Raw genomic sequence first — 24,819 nt, 5'->3', positions numbered from 1 at the left:
AGTAGCGCATCAGGCGATAAATAGCGCAAATCTATTTTAAATCCGAAATTTAGATTAACAGATCCTTCTCCAAATTCACAACACATCTGGTCTAAAGAAAATTTCTGCGCAGAAATAGAAATAGAAGCAAAAGTGTACGTGTGGTGAGTGAGTGTTTTGTATATATAAGTTTATACAATTTTACAGGTTGAACCACAAGAAGTCGAGTTCTCGCAGAGGTACATACATGTAAGTGACGTGCATGGTGGCTAGGGAGGCATCTCTGGTTAAACATAAAATTTGAGCAGTAGAGAATAGTAGACCAGGAGGTCATACTACAGACCGGGAGGTCCAGGTACAGCAGACTAAGAAGTCTGCCATAAAAGAGAAAAGGGCACAACCCAGGGGGTTGGTGCAAAACCCATATAGGCCAATAAAGCTCTGGCTGAAGGAATTCGCAGCCGAAATTTTCGATTCCATTGGTCGCTCAGTACATAAGATTAGTTGCTTATGTGCTGAACGATTGTACCGCACGTAATTGTGTACATTAGTTAAATCTGACCAGTACCATTTGTGTACGATCCCGGTCATAAAACTATTTGTACACTCTGATGTGATTTGTGTAATTTTTTATTTTCTGAAGGGAAGTTCGCTGGTCACTCAGGAATTGTGCAACAACCAATAGTTACTGGAAAGAGTAAGTGTTCTGCGGATATCCCTCGCATGTTCCAGTAAATAGAGGTTCATAGGGGCCCTGGGTCGAGTACGCCAGCACTAAGGCAGTGTGTGGGTCGTATTGGTCGGCGTGGGCGAGTGAGTGGGGTACTCGGTAAACCGCCACCGTCAGCCTATCGTGAACATTTTGGTTTTTGTAAGGGTTCGCTGAAGACCCTGAAATAAGGTCAGAGGTGGTGAAAGCAACGCCTGCAAGTTATGGGGGCCAATTGTTCAGGAAGGGGGCGATCAACCTCGGTTCGGGTTGATTCAGTAAACCGACCAGTCGGGTCGGCAAGGTACGTAATGTGTGAAAAATATGGCTCACATACAGAGGTTTTATGTGATGAATGGGAGAGAATGACAGTGCATGACGGGGAGAAATTCCCAAGAGTAGGTAGCTTTAGATCAGAAGTGTTGCAAAATTTAAGGAGGAGGATATGTCTCATTAAATCAACAAAGAGACGAATCCAACATTATGATTATTTGCAGTTATGGCAACAGGAGGGTGAAATACAGAGAGGATTGGCTTTGGCGGCAGGATCTAATCCTATCAAGAAATTGATAGCGACAGCCCCGCCGCCACCATACATATCAGGAGAGAAATTGGTTGCGGAGAATGACGCATTAGGGTGTAACAAACAAACACTTAGCAACTGTGTAAATGTTAATAAGTTAACTAATGCAAGTATTAACCCGTGCAAGGGGGATTAACAAAATAGTTGAGAGTCAGTTCCCCGTAGTGCCAAATCCAGCTGTCATCCTTATGCAAATCCCTCCCACTGCGAAATTTTTCACTGTTATTGACCTCTGCTCCGCTTTCTTTTCGGTACCTCTGCACCCTGACAGCCAATACTTGTTTGCATTCACATACAGAGGAGTCCAATACACATGGACACGATTACCACAAGGTTTCATAGACAGTCCAAGTATCTTTTCCCAGGCTTTGCATGATTGTTTACAGTCTTTCCAACCAGAGAGTGGATCAGTATTAATACAGTACGTGGATGATCTACTACTGTGTTCTGATTCATTGGAAGCATCCCTGAAGGATACGAAACAGCTCCTGTTTCATCTTTCAGACACAGGACACAAGGTTTCCAAAGACAAGTTGCAATTATGCCAAACTAAGGTAAAATATTTGGGACACTGTCTAACACAAGGACTGAGACACCTGACCGCTGATAGAATTCAAGCAATTAGAGACATGACTCTGCCACAAACCCAGCAACAGATCAGAACATTTTTAGGAATGTGTGGGTATTGCCGTAACTGGATCCCAGGGTTTTCCATTCTAGCGTTACCTTTGCAGAAGATGGTCTCCTCAAACAAACCTGAGCGGATTTCGCATACAGACGAGTCCGAGATGGCATTTGAGAGACTTAAACAGTGCCTAACGCAGGCACCGGCATTAGGTATGCCAGACTATGGGAAACCCTTTGAGCTGTACGGAACAGAAAGTGCTGGTTGCGCGGCAGGCGTCTTAACCCAAAAGCACGGTGATGCCAGCAGGCCGGTAGCATACTACAGCGCTCAGCTAGACACGGTAGCGCGATCTCTCCCCACATGCTTGCGAAGCGTTGCTGCGATAGCATTGCTAGTAACGAAAAGCGAAGATGTAGTGCTAGGTCACAACCTCACAATTCATACACCACATGCAGTGTCAGCCTTGCTAAATTCTGCCCAAACCAGGCACGTCTCATCAGCGCGGTTTACAAGATGGGAATTGGCACTAATGGCCCCCGTAAACATCACCATAAGGAGATGCAGTGCATTAAACCCTGCAACATATCTCCCAGGTGCGCCTGGACAGGCACAAAGGGTGGAGGATGAGAGTGGTGGGGAAGGAGAATTTAACACAAAGGAAGACACACATGATTGTATGGAATATTTGACCCAAAATTTTACCGCAAGGCCTGACATCAGTGACAATCCACTGGAAGATGTAGATCTAACTTTCTACACGGACGGTAGTTGTCACAGACAGTCAGACTCGGGAGACTTGTGTACTGGATACGCAGTCGTAGATGACCAAGGCACCATAGAAGCGGAACCGCTAGGCCCACCTCACTCAGCCCAGGTTGCTGAACTGGTCGCCCTAACCAGAGCATGTGAATTGGCTAAGGGCAAATCAGCCAATATCTACACCGACTCTAGATACGCATTCGGGGTAGTCCATGATTTCGGAGCCCTATGGCGCCTCAGAAATTTCATGACGGCAGCTGGTACACCGGTAGCGCATGCAGCTCACATCAAAAGGCTTCTAACAGCGATACAGGAACCCGACAGAGTGGCTGTTATCAAGTGTAAAGCACACACATATAGCCAGGACCCAGTATCACTTGGTAACAGCCGAGCAGACGAAGCAGCTAAGTTAGCAGCTGGTACCCCCAGACAGACAGACACCACACAACTGATGGTATTTCATACCATCAACACACAGAAGTTGTGTGAAATGCAAAATTTGTGTTCCACACAGGTAAAGGCAGTCTGGAAGGCAAAGGGATATGGCCAGGAGTCCTCTGGACTCTGGACGGATGGACAAGGTAAACCGGTGGCCCCCAGAGCATACCTTCCATGTTTAGCTGAGGCAGCTCACGGGCTGACTCATCTGGGCAAGGAGGGAATGTGCAAGTTGGTAAGAGCATATTGGTGCGCCCCAGGATTTTCATCTCATGCAGGTAAGAGAGCAATGTCATGCCTTACCTGTTTGAGAAAGAACATCGGAAAAGCAATACCAACAGAACCATCTCATATCCCACCTGCAGGCGGCCCTTTCCAGGTAATACAGATTGACTTCATTCAATTACCCCCTTGTCGAAATTTGAAATATGTACTTGTTTGTATAGATGTTTTCTCAAATTGGGTCGAAGCATTTCCTGCGGCCACAAATACCGCTATGTTTACTGCTATGAAAATTGTGCAGGAATTTGTATGTAGATATGGTATCCCTAGAATAATTGAAAGTGATAGGGGTACCCATTTTACAGGTGATGTCTTTCAAGGAAAGTGTAAGTTGATGGGAATTGATAGCAAGCTGCACACTCCATACCGTCCACAGGCGAGTGCGAAGGTAGAAAGAGTGAACAGCACTATTAAAAATAAACTGAGCAAAGTTATGGCAGAGACAGGATTGACATGGCCAGAAGCTCTACCCATTGTACTGTACAGCATCAGAACCACTCCCAGGTCCCCTCTTAATCTGTCTCCTTTTGAAATCTTGTTTGGTCGACAACCGCATGTTATGATTAACCCTCAGGATGATTTGAAGTGTAACAATGAAGTGACTGTAAAGTACTTGATTAGCATGAGTAAACAGCTAAGGAATCAAAATGATAATTTGAAGTTGGTGATTCCTGATTTACCAGATAGTAATTGTCATGACATTGAACCTGGGGATTATGTAATGATACGGAATTTTCTACGCTCAGGTTGCCTTATTGACAGATGGGAAGGACCATACCAAGTCTTATTGACTAGCACTACAGCATTGAAAGTTGCAGAGAGAGAGACTTGGGTTCATTCGTCCCATTGTAAGAAGGTTGCTGATCCAGAGAGGTCCCGTGATAAGGAACAGACGGTAGAGGAAGTTGTATCACTGGAGTGTCTGTTCCAGGAGGACTGAGGCGGCACCTGAGCATTGAGAATCACAAGATCAAAAGCAGTTGTCGATTCCCTGTTCCCTTTTATTGTTTTTCTCCACTTCCCATCCCCCCTCCCTCAAATTATTTTTCCCCCTTCTCATTCTTCTTCGTTTCCTCCTATAAGATGGACTTGCCCCAAGAGACTGTGATCCGGATTTTCCTGTTGACCATGATGTTGACCAGAGCAGTCTGTTCCGGCGAGAGTACCATGGAGGTCGAGAGAGGTTCTGGAATGGGTTCTGATGACAGAGATGGAGGCGTAGTTTCCCAAGAACAACATAATCAACAAGCAAAGGCGAGTATCAGAAAACGATCCGATAGCATTGACCATAGAAGGAATTGTGAAGGATTGTTAGCTGAAGAAAACTGTATCTGTAGGCTCTGTGACAATGTAGTCGAGGATGGGTGCATTAAGAAATGCCAATCCAGTTTTAATATCCACATGGACCGGCATCCCTTGAGTGACTATCACTCCTTAGTGGGTAGTGTGTTAAATCAAACAGATTGTTGGGTATGCTCTCAAGTACCTCAAGGTCATAGCAAATCAGGACTAGTACCATTTCCTTTAACGATAGGGGAGGTACTTGAGCTAAGTGGTGGGAGGCCGGTGGACAGGAGGTTTAATATCTCCAGTCCTCCTAGTTTGAAGCTCCACCAATATCATGTGGATAGATCCCTCATATGTTTTAACATTTCCAATCCCCGAAAGCCGGGAAATTGGGAAGTGTCATGGAGTAACCAAACCATGACCTTTTCATATAGAGCAGATAGAATGCCGACAGATACAGAGCTTATACGCCACATAGCCAGTAGAGGAAAATCTTTCCGATATAGGTATACCCTAGGAAATAGGATTACGAGAGTTGGAGAGGTATCACCAGGATACTGTGCACATATCGTACAAGCTGATACGTGTACTAGACAGATGGGAGAATTAGGGTTAGGAGATTTCACATGGAAGATGTGTAATATGGTTATGTCCTACTCCGTCCCATATGTTCTCCCCGATGATGCATATTTCATATGCGGGAGGAAGGCGTATAAGTGGCTTGCCCCAAACTCTGAAGGATTGTGTTATATTGGAAAAGTACTGCCTGAAGTAATGACTGTATCACATGCCAAAATGAAGGATATACACCGTGTTGCCCAAGCTCCTTATACTCACACCCATTACGAGCACGTAGTTAAACGGCACCTGATAGAAAGAACAGAGCATCCGGCCTCTGACATGGTCCATGAATCCACCGGGATTCAGGTTCTAATCGCGTTAGATTTCACTCGCACCGCCAGAGGAGTGTTGAATTATAAATACATATCTGCGCTCGCAAATTTGTTAGACAATATCACAGAAATGTATGATGACACGTTTAGGTATACTGGAAGAGAACTTCAAGCTTATAAAACAGAACTGGTTCAGCATAGAATGATTCTCAATTATCTCACGGCAGTGACAGGTGGATATTGTGTCACACTGGCAACGCAGTACGGCGTGAAATGTTGCACATATATTACAAATAGTACCGAGGACCCGGTCGTGGTCATAGACCAAAAGATGGACGATATTCTCCAACTGAAGTGGGAATTTCGCAGGAGACACAATCTCACTCTTGCTGCTGTAGGTAATGAGCTGACTGGTTGGGTGTCATGGTTGAACCCGCGAAATTGGTTCTCTGGTTTAGGAGAATGGGCTCAAGGAGTCATAATGGATGTTGGGAAGTTTCTCCTATGTATCTTAGGTGTTATCATAACGATTGGCTTGATATTTAGATGCGGTCAGGCTTTAACGAAGTGCAAATGAAGTACCAGGGTGATGAGTTTAAGGAGTGAGGAAACTGTAATTCCAATGGATTTGATTTATGACCCAAATGTAGAAACAATGATGTGATGAAAATGCGATTTCTACGGTCCGTTTCTTTCACCTGTTTTTCCGATTTCCTCCAAGGTAAAAAGACCCACTTGGACGAGGAATTTGATGAGCCGATATACAGACAACGGATGGATTAAAGAAGAAGTTTTGACAACCTGATACACAGATTTTTGATGAACTTTGCCATAGATCCCCAGTTTCCCTAGAAATTTTAAAATTACGCTAGCCCAACACTTTTGTAAATCTATGGACATTGACAAAGCTTTTGCTCGCACCTTATGGGCAAAAGCACAAAGAAGACTGCATTCAACAGACACCGAACAAGACTTCAACCGACAAATGTTCATTTACCTGACATAGAATACCACTGCATTTACCGTAATTATGTCTTTTCTTCATCTCTACAACCTTCAGGTAATTACACACATAGTATAGGGAATACAGGCACAGATACCAGCAATCACATATTCCCCCATTCATGTATCATCAACTAAAATGTGCTCCCCATTTTGTTCAAAATCCGAAAAGAGCTCGGTAAAGTTTGACAGCCCATCCACAGACCCGTACCACGGGATAAGAAGGAATTCAAATGTATACTTCGCAATGCCTCGAAGCTTGATTTAAAACACGTACGGCACGATGATACATGACCCCCAAGCACGGATTAATACACACATGCTTCTGCTATCACACTAGGTCATACCCTTTTCCCACCTTCTCCTCTCCTCCCCTACCCAACCATGTAAATGTATTAACCCCTGACATATATTTTTCTCGTTTTGAAATGTTTTAGGAAGTGGCAGTTATTGTTGACTGCCAAAGGGTGGACTGTCAAAGTCAGAAAAATATCTCTATGCACACTGCCATATTTGCACCTCACACAGGTCTGCGCTGCGCATGCGTGCGCTCTCCCGTGCGTGCGCATACTCGCTGTTGCGGGCACCCGCGGGTGCGCGGTATGTGCATTTACGGTAGAGTTCATGTGTTCGTAGCGTGCGACCCAATCGTTACATATTTCCACTATATAATGTATTTTGTAGATAATGGTCCCTTTGATAGAGTCTGAAAGTTTGGTTAATGTAGAATGTTCATGAACAGAGAAATCCCTCTTTGTTTGATACGAAGGGTCAGACAGGAGTAATACAGTGGTGTTTAGTACCCATCGGAAGAGTATTTAATTAGCAATATTCCGGTGTTGGTTTGAAGCGGATTAATCGCTCGTGCGAATAGTTATGGACATAAGAAGTTTATGAACATTTACTGTATTTGCACTTACTTATCCATGCGGCGGGAAACCCAGTTTCCCTCCCACCTGAGCTGTTGGAAATAGTCACAGCCCACCTGTATGAATCAACCTATGACCTTTTGTTATAATGCGAGGAGGAATTCCTGTGTCCAATGAACAATGAGATTGTAGGGACCATTGAATTGTATTGTGTGTGGGGCATAAATAGACAAGCCGATCACATCCAGCTCTCACTCTTCAACGGTTATCATTGCTGAAAATCGGGAGCTGGATGTCCAGAGGCGCATGCGATCGTTTCCTTTGTGCGTAAGTTTTCTCCGCAATCATATTGTCTTTCGTGATGTTATGGGCCATTTCTCTCTCTCTCTCTCTTCTCTTCTTTCTCTCGTACTCTCCTAAACGTAATAGTATTGTATTGTATTTCCTGTGTAGTTATCTGGTTAGGTAGTCTATGTTATATTGTAGTGTATGACTTGTATTGTATTAATTCTTTTGCAAGTATAACATTCATAATATATATATTAGACGTTGGACCCTAAGCACGGTATCTGTGTATTTCTTATAGTGTTAAGTATTCACAGAGCGTCGGTGACGCTCAAACAGCTTTTAAGTTAATAAGGTTACACTGTGTTGCATCTACACCCTATCTCTACACTAAGGTTTTACAGCATATTACATTGTTTTTGGTTTAGATTTAAAGGTTTAACATTGTGAGCGTCAGCGCCGCTGGTGATCTCCTCGTGGTCCCGAGCGTCCGCTACGCTATAGCGAATCATTACGTTAGCCGGCAGCCAATAGCGTGCCTGCCTGTGATCTCTCGGCCGTGAGCGAACGTGACGCTTGAGCGTCTCGACCACGGCTAAGCGATCGTTACGCAACGAGCGTACCCTTACGGTACTCCATACGTAAATAGCGTACAGTGTTCTTAGACCTCATAAAGGGTTTTATATAAGATAAATATTTAGCTTTATCAGCATGTTTTACGTAACAGGCCCATTCATTATTAACGGCCTGGTAGGGCCGCCTAGCATTATGCAAACTCCGAACACTGAAAAGTTTCAGTGTTTGCTTGCGAGAACCCACAGTATGCCATCTTTAGATGGCACTGGTCCTCAGAGCATCGCTCCTTCCTATAGGAAGGAGGTCTTGGGTTGAAAAGGGGGATCCAAGCGGATCCCTCTGCCACACATTGCAACCTTTGGCTGTGTATATCTTAAACCCATTGGAAAAAAACCCATTAAATACAATTCTGATTGTACTACTTGGTTCAGGGTTATTTAGCAAACTCTGCTTGCTGGGACAGTGCGTGTGATAAGAGGCTATCCTAGTAAAGCACTTTCCTATTGTACAGTCCTTAATCGCTAGCACAACACAGAAGTGTAACACTCCATGGAGTAAACTGCTGCGCATGTGTGGCCTAAAACCTGGTAAAGATGGCAATAGTTACTGGGGGCAAGATCCAATGCTTGTCAGAGCTTGATAAATTTTAAAATAATAACTCTGTAATAGTAGAGATGTATATAGACGGCAATATCCTCTATTTTAACATCTGAGAGCCTTAATAAATAGCTCGTAATTGAACAATGTCCTTTTTTGATAATAGAACTTTGTCTTTGGTATAATACCCTACATTTATTATTTACTATTGCAGCAACTTTACACATCTCTGATCACAGCATACAATATATCTTTTCTGCCTGCAGATGGCGCTATAACATTTCTTATTTTGGCTACAGTCCAGCTTTCATCTCATCTCAATAGTACATTAAGAGATCTGAGGGTACTGCCTGTCAAGAAACTGTATAATATATCCTCATTTTACACAGGTCATAAGAAGAGGTTGTCTAACTTTTGGAGCCAAGGCTTCCTTTTGAGTTTCGATCTTTGGTCCGACTCCTTAAACCCCCAAAATAGGCTCTAAGGGGCTAAGGTATCATTTCTGGAGGAATGTTTCCAAAAGCTTAACTTCCCAGCAAAGCAAAAACGTTTTTGTTTTTTTTAAGTTAAATTATTTTACTGTAAATACCAAGTTCTGCTGAGTCACATTTGGCAATGTTACTGATGTATTCATAACCATAAATGAGGATGGCCCCAGAGCTGAGGACATCATACCTGTTTACCCATTGAATAACGAATATTAATAATCGTTTTGGTGGAATTATTTTTATTTTCATTATTTCTTAAAATTAAGGTAAGGAAACTCCACCAAAAACAAAACAGTTAAGTTTCCAGTGGAGTGCAAAAGTTGAAATAAAACTAGAATGCTGTATCTGCTGGGTCCACCATAGACAATAGAGAGCATAATGTGTAATGGTTCCATGCTGTACCCCATTCTCTTCTGCCCACTCTACCTGTTGGAGACAAATCAATGAACATTTTATGGATCCTGTGGGGCTTCAGGGCGTGTGCCAATTATCCTCAGAAGTTGTGTCTCCACCATTAGCAGGCAGGGGGTGAAGGTGGCAACGTCTGTTCCTCAGACTGAGAATGTGGTGCTTGGCTGTGACATCATAACCTATCAAATCTCCATCTTATCGCGGACATGGAAGCAGCCTAAATACTCAATATTAAATATTAAATTATTAATGCCATTCTAATTTATTATGCAGTTTCGGTGCATGTCTAGCAAAAATAGTAGAATACTGTTTTCTGAAATATTGGCTTCATTCCGCATTTGGCTGTGGAATTTTGCACATTTATCCATCAGAATTTAGCTGTAAGTTTTCCAAATGGAATTCCCATATTATTTTTGTTCAGTCAAGATTTAGCTATTATTCTATCTCAACTACTCTATGGAGCTCTATTTATAGCCCCAAACTACCCACCAATTGCATGATAATGAGCTATACCTACTGTACAATATATGGAAATCTTGCCGTTTGTCAACTCCTCATTTACTGTAAGAATTTAATCATATGTAAATTGTAATTTCATTCACTGGACAATAATCCCCTAACCATACTGGGCACAGTTTGGCTTCTTGCCTCTGGTGTAAATGTTGACTTACCTGAGTCATTCCATTAAGGCAGCAGAATCTAGTACATTTGCATATGTAAGTACAAGGACCTCTATCAAACAAATCTTCAATTTTGGAAATCTGCTAAGTGTTCGGGGATCTACCTCTCTCCAAGCGGATCACTTGCCTTTATGTGCTCACATAGTCAGTTGTTGTTAACAAAACCTCTGCCTGCTCCCTGTTTATTGCATATTCTGGGGGGGAGTGGTTTGTATAATGCGTGATTATGCAATAGATGGCAGCAGAGCACAATATTGGAAACTTTTGCAGAATGATATAATAATATGCCTTCCGAATTATTTATTTTCAATTGACCAAAAGTGCATTCTGTCATGGATTGGGTGGCTATACAGTATGTGCGTTTTTATACTTATGCTCAGCAGGAGTTTGATGATTTGTCAGTGGAGTCAGAAGCCAGGAGCAGCAGCCATAGCCTAAATCACCTGTTGTGGAAGGGGGTGAGGGATTAGATCAATAGAGTAACAAGTACTATTAGCTGTTTCATTGACACATGTTGGTAGCTTGCCCAACAACCATCCATCTGCCATTTGTCTCATCTCAAATTTTGCAGACAGAGATGATTTGCTGAGGATGTAGGCATTATAGCATGAACCAGGATAGCCAGTAACAACACTCATGAATTAAAGTTTCATTTTATCATCCGATGAAAGTGTCAGATATTGCGCTATGCTGCTATCTATTGCATATTCATGTACTGGGCATGATGCCCATTTGTATAAAAATGAACAGTATCCGGACTTCCGGTTCCGGCAGCGACATGGACGGCTGCTGATCTATACAGCTCCGCTGACTGGGACGCCTCACTACCGATCTCATGGCTTTTTTAGCCTCCCTAACGCTGCCAGCCACTCAGGATAGCTGAGGGAAGGTGTCCGCTACATGGACAAGTACCTCACCTCCATGCCGTCTACAAAGAAGCGCAACGCGAAGGAGAAAGAGCGGCGCCACGCGGACTCCAAGTTGGCGCTGGACGCCGCATCGATCACAGCGGGCCGCCCGTCCACTCCTCTGCCGCAACGTGTACGCAACCCAGGGCAAGAGGTAACTGACCCCTCCGATGCAGACTCCCCCCCGGACTCTCCGGCCTCAGTCTCTGACCGGGTGATACCGCACATGGATCACCCGGTCACATATGGGGAAATGGTGCAGGCAGTGATGGCTAGCAATAGACCCGCTTTTAAAGGCACAGACTGCACAGATTAATCAGAAATTGTCTATGCTGACACAAAGAGTACTGAATACTGAACATCAGTTGGGGGAAACGTTTGCTGATGTTAGTACACTGAAAAAACAAGTCGCTGCGCAAGCTACTGAAATTCACCAGCTACATAATAAAGTACAAGACCTGGAGAATCGCTCACGCAGGCAAAACTTAAGGATTGTGGGCCTCCCTGAGACAGTTAAGGGCCAAGAACTATTTGACTTTATACGCATTACACTACCGACATTGCTGAATGTTGCCGACAGATGTCAGGATTTAATAATTGAACACGCGCACAGGATTGGTCCGCCACGACATCATGAAAATGCGCGGCCCCGAGCTGTTGTCTTTAAAAGCCTTAATTATCTTCATAAAGAATTGCTCTGGACAGTTTCTCGTAGATGCAGGAATTTATCCTGGAATGGAGTAAAAATCCTCCCTTTCCAGGACTTTTCGGCCGAACTGTCCAAAGCAAGAAAGGATTTTGCCCCCATTTGTTCACAGCTAGTGCAAGATGGATGCAAGTTTGCACTTTTGTACCCAGCTCGCTTACGTATATATGACGGTGCCTCGTTTACTGATTTTTTAAATCCTGCAGATGCTAAACCCTACCTGGAAGAATATGCTGCGGGGGCTAAGTTTAAGTCTACGTCTGGATCACACATGGCAGACTATGATTGACCTGTTATGTAACGGTGATACCACCTTATAGCTGATACTCATATGCAATGTTTTCTTTATATTTACATTTTCTGCCCTAATATGATGTTTATTGATATAATATGGGCCTTAGCTCTCCCTACATCTGAGAATTCTCCAACTCTCCATTGCGTTATTAACATATATAGGCTGCAGACCCCAATAAGACCGTGCTCAAGTGAGGTGTGCCGGCCCAGGAGCCCGGCATTTATTATTCCTTATTATATGGATATATGGTAATGTATCACGGAAGTCAGAGAATGGTTTGTGTCCTCCTTAGGATGAGTTGTATGTTGTTTAGTTGTCGGTTTACCCCTTCATTGTTTGCCCCCTGTTGCATCTACCCTCCCCAGTCCCCCCCCAGTACAGCCTGATATTCATGTTACACTGCTTGGCTCCGAATTGAAATGTTCAGTATGTATACCCAACCAGCAGAGGTCTTCACCGACCTCTTACTAAAACTGTTTCCCTTAAGATGTCACAGACGTTCAAATTAGGATGCTGGAACGTTGGCGGCATCAATTCACCCCAGAAAAGGAAGCGCATCTTAATATACCTTAACAAACTACGGTTAGACCTAGTATACTTACAGGAGACTCATTTGGTCCCCTCTGAAACCCTAAAGTTGAATATGCTGGGATGGAAGGTCCTGGCCGCAGCATCATATACCTCTAAGGCTAGAGGCGTAGCAATATTAGTAAGGCGAAGATTCCACACTGAGGTCTCAGATATTCTTTCAGACCCTATGGGGCGATATGTCTCGTGTCAACTCAAGTTTGAAAAACAACTATTTTACTGTATGAATGTATATGCACCCAATGTATATGACCGGGCTTTCTTTACCCACATTATTACTATTCTTACACCGAAAACACACAGTAATGTTCTTCTGGGTGGAGACTTCAATCTAGTTGCTCATCCTCTCCTAGACAGACAGGTACAGCGTCCTAAGAGATGTGGATCTCCATCTCTGGGGATCCCGGATCTGGCACGACAACTACAACTTGTGGATGTATGGCGTCTATTACATCCCACAGATAGAAATTTCTCCGGCCTTTCGGCGGCCAAACATACCCTATCCCGCATAGATTACCTCCTTATCTCAACCAATCTGGTACCAAAGGCTTCCATTTCTGAAATGGAGCCGATACATCTCTCCGATCATGCGGTAGTGTGGGTACAGATTGCAATCTCTTGCGACAAGGGTAATTATATAAACTGGAGATGTCCCTCTAATTTAGCGACGTTAACCAGACTCAAACAAGCTGTCTTAGACGCTTGGTCTAACTATGAAAATAATAATTTAGATACCAAACAAGCGGATCCGGCCCTTTTTTGGCAGGCATCTAAAGCCACTATTAGAGGAGAAATGATATCCCGATCATCCACACTCAAAAAGCAGATGACTAAACAATATCTAGAATCCCATGACCTTGTCACTCAGACATTTCTAGCCTTTACAAAAAATCCTACTCCCTCACATAGGGCTTCTTACCTAGCAGCAAAATCAGCTCATGAGAAAATATTCATCAAAATGGAGATGTCCTACTCATTCTCCCGAGATTTTAGATTTCACAAATTTGGCAACAAATCAAGTAGGCTTCTATCAAATTTACTCCAGGGCTCCCGTCCCACGTCTGTGATCCACCCTTTGAAACTCTCAAATGGCAAACTGACCATTGAAAACACACAAACCACACAAGTCCTTCATGACTTTTATCAGAAGCTTTATTCTGCCCCCAGTTCAGACAAATTACAGGAGACCCGGTTCTGGGACAATCTTGTGCTGCCCACAATGCCGGCTGACGGGGGAGAGGCACTGATAGCGGAGATTACCCAACAAGAGGTGAGAGAGGGGATATCCAGTCTTAAACGTGGAAAGGCACCGGGTCCAGATGGCCTTACAGCAGATTATTATCTGCTTCTCGCTAATAATATTATCCCTATATTGACCTCAGTATACAACGCAATTTTATTTTCAGGTAGCATTCCTGCATATTTCAATAGGGCTCTCTTGAGAGTACTGCCAAAGCCAGGCAGGGATCCCTCAGATCCGGGCTCATATCGCCCAATATCACTCCTCAACTTAGACTATAAAATCTTGATGAAGATTTTGGCTGGTAGGTTAAAGCCTTTCCTACCGGATCTGATACACAGAGATCAGACAGGCTTCATTCACGGAAGAAACCCAGTGACCAATATAAGAAAGGTCCTGGCGGCGGTGAATGCTTCCCAGTGCGCCATGTCAAATTCTAATACAGCAATACTATCTTTAGATGCGGAAAAGGCTTTTGGCATGGTGCACTGGGAACACTTATTTCATTCCCTCCTTAAATTTGGTTTCCCAGACCGCTTTGTCCAGTTTATCAAAACATTATACAATGATTCAGCTTCCAATATTCTATGCAATGGGGCTCTGTCCGACCCCTTTCCCATCCGGAGGGGCACTAGACAAGGCTGCCCTCTATCACCATTACTTTTTGCGCTCGCACTAGAACCCTTAGCTTTAGCCCTTCGCCAATCCCCACATTATCAAGGTATCTCAATTGGCCCCGTAGACCTCCGTGTGTCACTATTCGCTGATGACATGTTACTCCTTCTTTCACACCCAGAACACTCCATCCCAACTGCCATCTCGATCATCTCTGACTTCAGCTCCTTTTCAGGATATAAAATTAATATTCACAAATCTGAATTGCTAGTGCTAAATGGCCCCGCCCCGATCCTGCCTCAAAAAGATGGTATGGCATCTATTAAATCAGCCAGCTCACACATAAAATATCTGGGAATGCAAATTCCCCGATCTCTCCCGAATCTTTACAAACTTAATTTTACACCGGCCATATCAAATCTAGAAAAATCCCTGAAACATTGGCATGATCTTCCACTATCCCTACTAGGCAGGGTGGAAGTGATCAAATCTATATTACTTCCAAGGCTAACTTACATAATGCAACTTTTACCCATTAAACTTACTGCTACAGACATAAAATCCATTAATAAAATGTGTATGAAATTTGTCTGGCAATCTAAGAAACCAAAAATTTCCCTTAAAAAACTATGTCTGCCAAAGAAGGATGGAGGGCTGAGTTTCCCGGATTTAACAATGTATTCCCACGCTATTCACTTTCGCTACGCCATGGACTGGCTTCTAGAACACAAACAATACACAAATTACGAGATAGAATGCGCGCTGTTTGCACCATTATCCCCAGGGGCCCTATTGCACGTCCCTAAAACTGCAATAGATAAGAGCATATACCATAATATATTTCTCAGAGAGGCCCACTCAGCTTGGCATTATGTAAACACGGCACTTGGCCATGACCCATTATAGTCCCAGTGGTTACTGATATGGGGTAACCCCTTATTTAGCCCGGGAATCGAAAATGCAGCTTTTCATCGCTTTAGACAAAAAGGTCTAAGGGCAGTTTCTCAGGTGTTTGATCCTGGAGGGAAAATCCGCCCCTTTAATCAGTTACAAAACACATATGGCTTAGCCAACTCAGGCTATTTTGCCTACGCACAACTGAGACACTAGGGGGTAAATTTACTAAGGTGGGAGATTTTTAGAACTGGTGATGTTGCCCATAGCAACCAATCAGATTCTACTTACCATTTATCTAGCTGCTTCTAGCAGATAATAGATATAATCTGATTAGTTGCTATGGGCAACATCACCAGTTCTAAAAATCTCCCACCTTAGTAAATTTACCCCTATGTCTTGTCTCTCCCCATAATACCTAAATCTCCAACCTCCACAGACAAATTGAAACACATTTTTAACAAATGCTTGCTTAATAAATACAAACCAAGATACACTTATTTAGCTTTATTAGACCGTCATAGAGAATACACTTGGACACAAGTCACAGACTCATGGGTAAGGGACATCCCCTCATTGCCACAAGATGGCTCAATAGTGAAATATTATCATTCAGTGTTAAAGGTGGTGCACTCCTCTGTGCTTCAGGAGGTTCATGTGAAAACTATCCATAGAGCGTATATCTCCCAGAGCAGACGCAGTCATTTTGTGCCGGAGGAGGATGGCAGATGCCCAAAATGTAGGGCGTCTTCTGCGACGCTCTTGCATAATTTTTGGACCTGCGGACACATAAAGAAATATTGGAATAAGGTTATGTATTTTATAAATACAACCTTCAATACATGTCTAACTCCCAATCCTCTACCTCTACTATTCGCTAATTTTGATATTTGGGACCTTGGGGCACAGAGGAGGCGCCTCATACCCATACTGTCCATGATAGTCACAGTAGCAAAAAAGGTAATCTTGAACTCATGGATCAAGCGTAAGTCAGAGAGAGATGACGAACCTACTCAACAAATACATAGCATTTGACAAATATGATGTTTTATCTGACTCTAGAAATGGCACAGAGAGATTCAACAGGAAATGGGGTCCCTATACAGAGAATATATAGAGATTGTGTGGAAAGATGGAGTGGGAGATAAGATATGCTACCATACTGAGGACATAAAAACGAGGGGTGGATAAATCTTTATAAATCTTTATAAATCTTTATAATTTTCATAAGTCCTATGTTTTACATTGTCAAGGTTACAGACCCTATATGCTGTGTGCTGACCTGAAGGCTCAATTTGGTTATGATTATTTACATGCCTCTATTCACCGACCAGGTACAATGCTCCTGTACGAATTGAAATGTATGATCTCAGGCTATGTCCCTAGTTTCCCCCTCCTCACTCCTTCCCCCCCCCCTCCCTTGTTCACCCCCCCCCCCCCCCCCTTGCTGAATTTTCTAGCATGTATTGCTTATGAATATATATTGAATACCAGAGACGCCTACGTGCTCAATGTTGGACTACCCTGCACAAGTTATATATTACAATATTTTATTTTTGTCGTGGCTCTCAAGGTTACCGCTGCTGGCCCACCTACATCAGAATCCACTCTTTTCTTTCAAGAATGGAATACGAAACCATGTTATGTTTCACTGACCCCTATTTGTATCAGTCTCTACTGTCGATGTTGTATGTTGTCTGATAAATACGTAAAAAATCAATAAATACATTTGAAAAAAAAAAATGAACAGTATTCAACTCCTGAAGCTGCTGATGTTGCTCTGATTAATGCTCCTGGGTTCCTCTCAGTCATGTGGGGATTTTCATACTGGTGGTTAGGTGCACAACATACCATAACCTTGGATAGCCATTATTCCTAGAGCCACATTGCTCCACATGCTTTGGGGTACTTTAAAAGTTATCACAACCAATTTCCTTCCAATAGAATGGTGTTTAGAAGCACAAATCAAATGTCTAACATGATGCAATATATTTGGGAATTTGAAGATCAATTTAGAGTTTGATTTCAAATTGAATTTTAGTAAATGAGGGGATCTTATAGTCGACTATGGGAAAACATTGATGTTTCTCAGAAATTTGATTTTGAGTGGGATTTTAGTTGAATTTGGTTTTAGAATTGATTTGACATTCAATTTTGCCTTTAGTAAATCTCTTCAATCAAAATCTAAAGTAAATCAAATGGAAGTCGAATGCCAAATCCCTAGAAAATCAAAATTTAACTTTAGTAAATATACCCTTAGATACTCCCTTGATCAATAATTTGTCAACTTGGCTGATTACTACTGTATCTATTAGCAGCCATTTCTCATTCTGTACTAAGAACCATATGCTTCCCTGCAGTCTATCCAGGGCTTCAGTATGAAGAACATAGAGGTCATATTCTTTTATTTAACTAATGGTACATTCTAATTGAGGACTATCAACGAAAATGGATCTCAATTCCGACTACTACTGGAGATTTTCAGTGACATACAGTATAGGCAAGCAACGCTGGGGGTAATTCAGACCCCATTGCTGCTGTGCAATGTGCAGGCGCGAGCCCCCCTAGCAATGGGGGCAGCGACGAGAAGAAGAAGAAAGAGATCACACAGGCAATCGCAAAAAGATTGACAGGAAGAGGCCGTTTGTGGGTGTCACCTGACCGTTTCCAGGGAGTGTCCGGAAAAACGCAGGCATGTCCAGCCGTTTGAAGGGAGGGTTCCTGACGTCAGCTCCTACCCGGATCATCGCAGTGGAAGAGTAAGTCCTGTGCTGTGCAGAGACTGCTCTTTGCTCTTTGCACACCCCAGAACAGCGACTACCCTCTCCCCCTGTAGGCGGCGACTACCTGATCACAGGGTGCAAAAAACGCACCCTAGCGATCATGTCTGAATTAGGCCCATTGTTTCGACAATTGCTTTAAACAGAGCATCACGGTTTCCCATTAATGAGTGCTTGAAACCTGGGCACCAGACTTAAAAGTCCACCTTCAAACAGCTCCTGACTCCCACTGTACTAAAGATCTGCATGCAGGTGCCTTTCCATGAGGTTCCTTTACCTTCATCTTTGGCTCATTTTGTAAGTTTTTTGAGGGGTTACTTCTTTGAGGGGTTATACCCTTAAAGGGAACATTCTGTCCTACTCCACTATTTCACGACCATGTATAATGCCCTTCTTGGCCACAGGAATAGCATTCTTGAAGGTTCTTTTCTGGACCATTTGTGCATCCTCATGTGCAAGTACAGTAGACCTAGTTGACATCTCTTTGGGCCATCAGCCAATCAACAAAGTCTGTAACTAAGTCATATCACTGTCAGGTTCCAAGGAAGATTTGACCACTGTTGGGATGTGCATAGTATAAATATAAAGACTGTGTAGGGCATCTTGTGTGCCCGAACAGCATAAACTCACCGGTCTGGGCATTTAGCATGTCAGTCAATGGATCACTGCTGGCTGTCAGGGGTTAAGGTTTTTTTTTGGGAGGAACGTTGTGTATGTCCTGGTTTAACTTGATTGGCTGTTATAGAGTCAGGGGTGGTACTGCTAGTAATATAGGATTTCAGCCTAGAAGTTTCTGCCTCTTTCCAGTTTTCTTGTTGGAAGGATAAGTACGGTGCTTCTGTTGAAGTGTGGTTTTGCTGTAATTCTATATTCATACTTTTCTATTCTGCTCTTATCTGCATCTTCATTCTAACTATTAATTATTTTCTTTCTTTTCCTCTATTCTTCTGCTTTCTCTGTTGTGTATAGTTATGTCTGCTAGGCCTAGGCACAGTGCGGGAATGCCAGCGAGATTAGCTGACGCGGACTGGGTGTCCCAGGTGGGTGTTCAGGGTCGTGGCAGGCCGGAGGCAGTTAGGAGTGGCGCGGGCCTTCGGGGACGTGCTTGTCCTCCGAGCCGTGTCACAATAGGGCCCCTTCTCGGTCTCCAGCGAGGTCCTCTATGGCTATTAAGGATGTCAGACCGCACGGGCTCCGGTGCGGGATCCGGGCTTGATGGTGCAGGTGGGGCACTTTCCGAGGCAGGACTTAGTGATGAGTGTTCCCGCTCCGTTAAAGCTAGGTCGTCCCACGGCATAACAGGCGGTAGGGCTGGTAGGCTTGGAGGTGGATGATCCTGGTCCGGATGGGCCGGGGCGTCCTCCGGTGCGGGGGGGGCATGGCTTCTCGTGGCCGCAGATGGCAGGTTAGGCCTTTGCTAACAGAGGACTCATTTGGGGGTGCTTCGGATGGAGCTATGAGTTCAAGTACTGTGGGTATTGCGCGTGATGGGGGTATTGAGTCGACTACGCAAGGTCACATGGCCTTTCTGGGTCGCGCTTGGCATTCAGAGGCAGGCTTAGTGTTGTGGGGAATGCTGGAGCTGCGGTCGGGGATCCCAGAGTCTCCATGGCAGCGATAGCATGCAGGCTGTGGAAAGAGGGGCTAACGCTAGGGAAAGGAGGAGAGTGAGGCGTAGGAGTGCGTAGCAGAGTTCCTCTGGGGTAGATGATGGTTCCACAGCGGCTGACAGTGAAGGCTCGGCTGGGCTGTTGCAGCCCACTGGGGGCGCACATTCCTCTCTTCGAGGCCATAGGACTTACGCGGAGGTAGTGCGTGGCGTACCGCCTAGCTTAGCCGCTCCTACTTTGGATGCATCTGTTTTATCTACAATTTGCTCGGCGGTTGTAGTCCCCCTGCTAACCACCGTGCCAGGTGGGCAGGGCACTGATGCTGGTTCATTGGCTACTGATGTTATGTGGGTCCTTGCACCAGTTTTGGTCTCGAAAAGTGCACCTAATTAATTCAATGTGGTTTCGTGCGAAACTTGCGTTCCACGCGTGACTTTCCGGATGTTTTGAAGCATAAGGTTTCTGCCGAGGTTAGTTTAGGACGGATGGTGGGCCCCTTTCGGGGGGCTCCTATTCCGGATTTAGTGCTTTCACCTGTGGGGGTGGTACCAAAAAAGATTGCCGGCAAGTTTAAGCTCATTCAGCATCTTTCTTATCTCCTGGGGGCATCAGTGAATGATGCTATCCAGAGGAGCTTTGTTGGGTGGTTTACTTATCTTTCGACTCTGCCTTGGAGATAGTCAGATCATTCGGTAATGGGGCGCTTATGTGAAAGTTGGATGTGGAATCGGCCTTTCGCCTCCTTCCTTTACACCCGTCGGCGTTTCGGTTTATGGGTTTTAAGTTGTATGACGGGTTTTATGTCTTCAGATGCCTGCCTATGGGTTGCTCAATTTCTTGTGCGTATTTTGAGCAGTTTAGTACATTCTTACATTGGTGTCTACAAGAGGCTACGGGGGAACGAGGGATTACACACTATTTGGATGATTTTCTGCTGATCGGTCCCCGGAATTCAGATCGGTGTAGGATTCTGCTAAACAAGTCATTAGCATTGTTCGAGGTTTTGGGAGTTCCAATTGCTTGGGATAAGACCGGGGGTCCTACAGAGTACTTGATTTATTTAGGTATCCAGATTGATACTCTGGCAGGTTTGTGCAGGCTTCCAGAAGATAAAGTTCGGCGTCTCCATGATGGAATTTTGTTGCGCTTGCAGCAGGCAAACTCACTCTTAAGCAGGCTCAATCTCTTTTGGGACTGTTTAACTTTGCCTGCAGGGTGATCCCTATGGGGAGAGTGTTTTGTAGGAAATTGGAAAGGGCAACAGTGGGAATTAGACGGCCGCATCATTTTTTGAGGTTATCTCATTTTCTTTTTCAATTTAATGGGGTGTGTTTATGGCAAGAATCTGCAGTTCCCAATACTGTATTGGAGCTTTTTATGGATACAGCGGGTGCCTGTGGTTTGGGGGCTTATTTCGTGGGTAGATGGTGTGCGGCGAGTTGGCCGGAGGATTGGGTAACCAATCGATTGCTAGGAAACATGTTGTTACTCAAAATGTTTCCTATCATGGTGGCATTGGAATTATGGTGTCATTGCCTGCGGAATAAGGAGGTAATTTTTTGGTGTGACAACCTAGGAGTGGTCTTTGCCATTAATCGGCAGAAATCTCCTTCCTTGCTGGTCCTGTGGGTTCTTGCGCAAATAGTGTTGACATGCTTGGTGAACAACATCACGTTGCGAGCCAAGCATGTTTGGGAGTGCGTAACGACATTGCTGATGCCCTCTCCCGTTTTGATTGGTAACGTTTTAGACGGTTGGCTCCCTCTGCTTCATCCTTTGGGTGATGAATGTCCTGATTATGTGTGGCAGGTTATCCACCAAGACTGGAGGACCTAGCGCACAGGTCCTTGGCTCCTGCGACGTTTGCGGCCTATTTGGCTTCTTGGGAGTGTTGGAACCGTTGCTTGCTGGAGAGAGGCCATAGGAGAAAGAACTTTCCTGACTTGATTCTTGTCTTTGTGTGGCATCTTTATGTCGACGGGAAGTCGCGCGCCTACGTCGGACGGGGTTCTTGCGAGCATCTCATAATTTTTGCGTCTTCGTGGGAAGAGGGACTTTACTAAGTCCTTTTTCCTTACGAGGGTTCTGAAGGGCTGGGCAAGGGCGGTTCCACCTTTGCCTGACAGAAGGCGCCCGATTGATGGTTCCTTGTTGAGGCAAATTTTGTGGTTGCTGAGGAGGATTTGTTCCTCAGACTACGAAGTTCATCTCTTCAAGATGGCCTTTGTGATGGTTTATCATGGAGCATTCAGGGTGGGTGAACTGATGGCGGTTTCTCGTACAGCAGTTTCGCCCATGCTGGCGAGCCATGTCGTTGTGCGTCCCGACGGTTTGTGGAGCAAGATACAGTGCTCGAAGACTGACATAGTGGGCAGGGGGCAGTGGGTCCGAATGTGTTGGGCCAGTGTACGCCGCATTTGTCCGATGGCTGCGGCCGAGGCTTATTTGGGCTTACGGCCTCATTCGTCTGACGGGTGGCTAGTTCATAGTGACGGTTCCCCGTTGGATCGTTTCCAGTTCAGGTCAGTTTTGAAGCACTGTCTATTGGACCTGGGTCTGTCACCGGTCGATTATTGGACTCATTATTTCCACATTGGTGCTGCTTCATCTGCCGCTGTGGTGGGTTGGTCCGAAGTCGATATCCGGGCACTGGGTAGGTATTTCAGTTGTCAGTGTCCTTATTTATTTAGATAAGTGAGTTTGAATGATGTGCGGATGCATCTGGCCGTGTGATGTTTATGGATTAATGAGTGTACAACCGCCGTCCCCAACCCTAAAATCAGAAACCCTAAAGCCCCCTATGTGCCAGTGGAGCATTTATAACATATCAGTGAGAAATAGGTGTATGGTGCAATTAGACTGTAAGGTGAATTAGGGTTGTGTAGGTCACTGTTGTGATGTAATGATGAGTGTGCAGTGTTGGATACTGTAGGTCTATGTTTGTTGCAGTCAGTGCCACTGATCTCTCTCTGGAGTCTCCTGGGTGAAGTTGATACATGCCGCACTGATTTCTGCCAGAATAATTAGTTCACATTAAGAGCATTTAACAAACATAAATAATAATTATCATTGGCACCAGCTCTGTACAGGGAGGCTAATTACTCTGACCCAGCACACACTGAGAGCTGTATTGTATATATCCATTATCCAGTATATGTACACAGTAGCCTGCAGGGCAATATTATACTCCTGTTACAGTGTATCTTAGATGTCGTTCACCATCCCTGACTTACAGGCACCTCCCCCGGCTTACAGGTACTTGTCACTAACCTCTCAGATTTAGGACATGGTAACTGACATTTGAATGACTATGATGGATTAAATCGTATTTGGCACTTTCGCCGATGTGAAAGGAAACACAGAGACACTGTGACATTACAGAAACAATGATGAGTGGTATAATAAAATATAATTGACGTATTAAGATATTTTTAGAGATTAGAAGTGAACCAGAATCAGGAGAAACATTCAGAGATAAAGTCAGAGGTTGGTCTCAGGGCCTCAGCCTAGGGGGACAGAGCCTGGTGGGGTAGATATGACCAATGGCTTGAAGACTGTAATGGCCCATACAGACTATGCAATATAATTTACGATTTGAACGATATTGTTCGTTTCTGAATGATATTGTATAATGTGTACGCAGCATCCAACGTAGGATGCGCGCTCCAGCGGGTCGCTTGTGACATCATACGTCGGACTGCATGGTCTTGATGAGGCGATATTGTGTGCTTTTGTACTCCAATGATGACTTTGTTTCTAGACATCGTTTGACATCGTTTGTAGTATGTACACACGATCCGATCCGATATGATATTGTATACAATATCATAAGATATCGTATCGTATGGGATTGCACAATGGCCCTCATTCCGAGTTGTTCGCTCGCTAGCTGCTTTTAGCTGCATTGCACACGCTAAGCCGCCGCCCTCTGGGAGTGTATCTTAGCTTAGCAGAATTGCTAACGAACGATTAGCAGAATTGCAAATAGAAATTTCTTAGCAGTTTCTGAGTAGCTCGAGACTTACTCCTACACTGCGATCAGTTCAGTCAGATTCGTTCCTGGTTTGACGTCACAAACACACCCAGCGTTCGCCCAGACACACTACCCCGTTTCTTCAGACACTCCCGCGTTTTTTCCAGAAACGCCAGCGTTTTTCCGCACACTCCAATAAAACGGCCAGTTTCCGCCCAGAAACCACACTCCGATCACCAGAACGATGAAAAATCTTCGTTAGGCCGTGAGTAAAATACCTAACTTTTGTGCTAATTTACTTGGCGCAGGCGCACTGCGAACATTGCGCATGCGCAGTTTGCGACTAATCGCTCCGTAGCGAAAAAAAACTAACGAGCGAACAACTCGGAATCACCCCCAATGTGTACATAGCATAAGATGCAGATTGTGAGTGAGGAGCTTCTGTTCCATGACAAGTGGGCAGCTACATAAGCGAGAATTGTGAGGGGCACTGGGATGGCCAGAGGTACCTAAGGTGATGTTAGAGAATAAAGTCATTACTTTAGAAACAAATACTTGTAATTGATATGGTGAAACACATGATTACGTTTTCAACAGGTTTATGGCTTTTAAAAAGTAATATTACACACTTGCCACTTTTCTTCTGCTTGAAGGTACGTGGGACAGTGTGCCATGAACTGCATCATTCCCGCTCCGGACCACAGGTGTGGGATTAGACAACTATGACTTGTTATGTACTAACAT

General features: G+C 44.3%; 1 long non-coding RNA gene across 1 annotated transcript in view; it reads right to left on the bottom strand.

Annotated features, from left to right (window-relative positions):
* Positions 1 to 16,222: 16,222 nt before the first annotated feature.
* The window catches only part of LOC134911866 (uncharacterized), a 232,046-nt gene continuing 223,449 nt past the window's right edge, over positions 16,223 to 24,819 (bottom strand). The window contains exon 4 of the long non-coding RNA XR_010176915.1: positions 16,223 to 16,491. This is a non-coding gene — a long non-coding RNA (uncharacterized LOC134911866). The remainder of the gene's footprint in view (positions 16,492 to 24,819) is intronic.

The sequence above is a fragment of the Pseudophryne corroboree genome, chromosome 4 (genome assembly GCF_028390025.1).
Source record: "Pseudophryne corroboree isolate aPseCor3 chromosome 4, aPseCor3.hap2, whole genome shotgun sequence".
In the NCBI taxonomy this organism is placed as follows: Eukaryota; Metazoa; Chordata; class Amphibia; order Anura; family Myobatrachidae; genus Pseudophryne; species Pseudophryne corroboree.
This window is presented reverse-complemented; position numbering and strand designations above follow the sequence as displayed.